Genomic DNA, 4,138 nt, shown 5'->3' on the forward strand with positions numbered 1-4,138 from the left:
CCTCTCCAGTACTGCAGACTGAACCCAAGGCTTCATGCATGATAGCCAAATGTCTTCCTATTGAGCTACATTTCTGGCTGTAGCACCCAGAACAGACTGAAGTGGGGGTGCTGAGTTGCTGAGCTGTGGTCTGGGCCCAGGAGTGCTGCAACTTGGCTAAGTTTACACAGCCTGGCCCATGCTACAGTGGGGAGCTGGGGCCATTTTGATAAGGGTTGCTGTTGTCTCAGGGGTGTGCCCTTGCAAATGGGTCTGTGCAGAACTGAAGTGTCCCCTCTTGCTACCAACAAATTCATCCAGCACAGCATGTCTGGGGCTTCCTGGGCTTCCTGATGGTTTGGGGAAGTGAGGCAGACTCTGTTGGCTCCTGGGACAGCAAGTATCTCATGTCTATTTATTGTAAACTTTTTCTTTTGTAAACAATGTAATTGATCTATGTTACTATAAAATCCATGAATTTTAAGTGTATAAGTGATGTTCTTTAATAATTTTGTTTTGCTATGCTACTATTACCACAATCTAGTTTTAGGACATTTCTATCACATCTAAAAGGTCCCCTTTGCCTGCTTATCAATGACCCTCATTCCCACCCAGCTCCAGGCAACAACTGATCTCTTCTGTCTGTATCACTTTTTCTAGAAACTTCCAAGAAAGAGAATCACTTAGTGTATTTTACTTGGGTTCATCCACATTGGAAACCTATTTTTTTAAGACTCAGTTTATTTAAAAGTTATGTATTGTGTGTGTGGGTATGTGCACATGGCCTTAGGGGCCAGAAAAGGGCATCAGATCCCCTGCAACTGGAGTTACAGGGGCTGTGAGCTACCAGACAAGAGTATTGGGAACTGAGCTCGAATCTTTAATAAGAGCAGTAATCACTCATAGCCCTGAGGCATCTCTCCATCTTCTTGTGTTGTGGGGTAGAGGTCCAAAGACTACTTGGCATGACCAAGTCTGAACTGAAAGTCTGTATTAGTGGCCAGTGACTGCCTGGAGAGAAATACTTCTCACAGAGCAGACTGGAATGCATTTTATAGGGAGCTTAAAAGCTTAAACAAGGCAAAGGCCATGGGAAAACTACATACATCCTGGTTAGCAGATGCAGGGGGAAGTAGAGCAAGCGAGAGGTTTAACAGAAGCTAAGAATCTGAAGCTAGTTGTTTTTTCTTTATCTTGTAGCTAAATCAAACTCCATTTATGGATTTCAAAACTTTGTTTCCTCCGATGCCAATCAGTAGACAGCCTTTTGGCTCTTATGAACATGATGGACTTTGCTAGAACATGTCATGGATATTAGGAACGTCCTAATTTGTGTGAATAGTCCTAATGGCGTGAGTTGGGATGTGGGAAGAGAGTTTAAGATAGAACTGATGGTTGATAACAGAGAGAACTTGTTTTTACCGTACAGGATTGTTTTAAATGTTAGGATTCTGTTAACTTGTATTTTCTAGTCCGTGATCCCTTTGACTGTTTCTGAGCAGTGCTGGTGCCCAGGGAGCTGAAGCTTTTGTCAGTGTATTGTGAAATCAAGGACTAGAGTGGGGAGGAGAAACAGCAGCTTTGCAATTTATCTTATCTTTGCAATCTATCTTATGCAAGTCCAAAATGTTGTTAAGAGTCAGAAACCAAAGTGTTCTGTGGTGATATTTTGTTTGTGATCTAGCAAACAAAGCTCACCTGAAGATCAGAGTGCAGAGCTAAGCCATTAGCCATAGAGGCCAGGTGTGGTGGCACATACCTTTAATCTTAGTACTCAGGAGACAGAAGCAGACAGATCTCTGTGAGTTCCAGGCCAGCCTGGGCTACACAAAATTGATCCAATCTAAAAGAGAAACAGAGCCAGGCACTGGTGGCTCACACCTTTAATCCCAGCACTTGGGAGTCACAGGCCTTTAATCCTAGCACTAGGGAGATGGAGACAGGAAGGGATAAAGCTGACTGGAGAGAGGAATATAAAGCGGGAGGAGACAGGAGCTCAGGGCATTCAGTCTGAGGACTTGGAGAGACAGGATATCCCATTTGGTCTGAGGATTTCTTAGAGGTAGGAACTAGTGGCTGGCTGCTCTGCTTCTCTGATCGTTCAGCTTTTGCCCCCCTAACATCTGACTCTGAACTTTTATTATTAAGACCAAATAGAAATTACATGACAGTGTTCAAAAGCAAACACTGCTTCCTGCCATAGGCATTTGTGACTTTGCATAGAATCTCTCAAAGACTTTTCAGTCTTTTGAAATGGATTGTTGTTTTACCTTGGAGCCCTTCCTAACTCTCTGGAGTTCTTCAGTTTTCTTCAGTCAATCTACATTCTCTTTGCTTAAAACAATTAGAAGGCGAATAAATTGGATACGCATGTTAGCTGTCTAAAAACTACTGGCTATATTTTTGGGGAAATGAAGGAATCCCGCAGCCTGCAAGAACGGATGTGTGGCTTGTGTGAGCTGAGCCTCCAAAAGAACCATGTGGGAAGTGTTTGGGAGGAGGGTGTAAAGTTGGGGAAAAGTGGGTCGTGGTCTGGGTGCCCAATTTATTTTGAAAGCATCTCCGGTTGTCTTTTGTAGGTCTTACTCTCCCTGTCTACTGGTCCATGTTTACCCATGACTTAAAGCACATGCTGGCCACTGTGACTGGCTCAGAGAATGGAAGCTGATGCAGGCTGATGGTCCGGAAGACCTGTGCTTTCTATTTGATGTGCGCGTGCTTTTGGACTTGGATAGGGAGGTTTGGGATGGGGGTCTCTGGTTTTCTGCTGAAGCCAGTGTTGGGACAGAATCCAGTGTCCTTGGGTACTCCCTCAGTTGTTTTTCTCCTTGATGGACCAAATTCCAGACAAGGAGCAACTTAGGGAAAGGTGCATTCTCTCCCAGACTTGGAGGCAGAGGGAATATAATGGTTTCTGTTCTCATCTGGGTGGATCTATCAAAAGAGAGAGGAAGAGAGAGGGCGATGGGTAGGAGGAGGGGGATGAAAGGGGAGGGAAGAGGGAGAAGGAGCATCAGAAGTAGGGCAGGGCTATCCCTCCAGAACTCTTCCTCTAGCCAGGCACCACAGCCTTGGGAACATCATCATCCAGGAACCAAGTCCAGGGTTGGGGATGCGGGTGGAGTGGGTGGGCAGGAGTGGCCACTGGGGAACATGTCTTACTCACCATTACTTGGGTGGAGTGGGTGGGCGGGAGTGGCCACTGGGGAACATGTCTTATTCACCATTACCTGGGTGGAGTGGATGGGTGGGAACAGATGGAACCAATCACAGGATTGGGGGCGTGGGTGGAGGATGGGCAGGGCTGGCCACCGGGGAACTTGTCTCATTCACTGTTCCCGGTTTTCCATGTGAGAGGGACCTGCTTCAGGAAAAAGCCAAAGAAGAGAAAGGCATCCCAGGATCTAGAGAAAGTTTGGGGTGACAGCAAAACTTAGATGTAGACTGTTTAAATAATCTCACTCTCCAACTGACAGGCCCTTGACTCAGTCTCAAACAAATTGAAGCTGTCAGAATTTGACTGAAAGAAAAAAATGAACATGACAGGCTGTCTCTTACTCCTCAGCATGTGGCTCAAACTCTTGTTTTATTTTTATTTTTTTACTGGCTTTAGAACATAGCACATAATTTGTATAAATTTCTATTTTTTCAGATCTGCAAAAGGTCTCCTATAGGCCAGACTGCCCTTAAACTTGGCATGTGGTTGAGGATAACCTTGAGTTTGCTTCCCCAAGCATTAGGGTTTCAGTGATGCATCTCCACACTGAACTTTTTGGCAAGGGTGGGGGTGGGTAAGTTGGGGGTTTATAAGAGAAAGATCATGGGCGTGGCTTCTCATGGGCGCAAACTGCCTCACCTTTGTTGACTTTTTCTTCTACCCCTTCTGGAGTTTTCTATAACTGATGGAGTCATCTAGAGTGAATGACTCAGAGGATGCCTGTTTGCCAGTGATTCACATCCACGCTGCGAATGCCAGTAAATCATTGGCTTCACCTCACCTCACACAAGCTGGTACCACACAGACAGGGGCTGCGGAAAGATGATGAAGATAATTCCCCCCAAAGGACAGCTCAAAATAGTTTCATCAGTTTCATTTAGTTATGACACTTTGGACTTCCCAGGGCATTTCCTTGGGGGGGGGGAAAGAGAGAGAGAGAGA

The sequence above is a fragment of the Microtus ochrogaster genome, linkage group LG8 (assembly GCF_000317375.1).
Source record: "Microtus ochrogaster isolate Prairie Vole_2 linkage group LG8, MicOch1.0, whole genome shotgun sequence".
Taxonomy (NCBI): Eukaryota; Metazoa; Chordata; class Mammalia; order Rodentia; family Cricetidae; genus Microtus; species Microtus ochrogaster.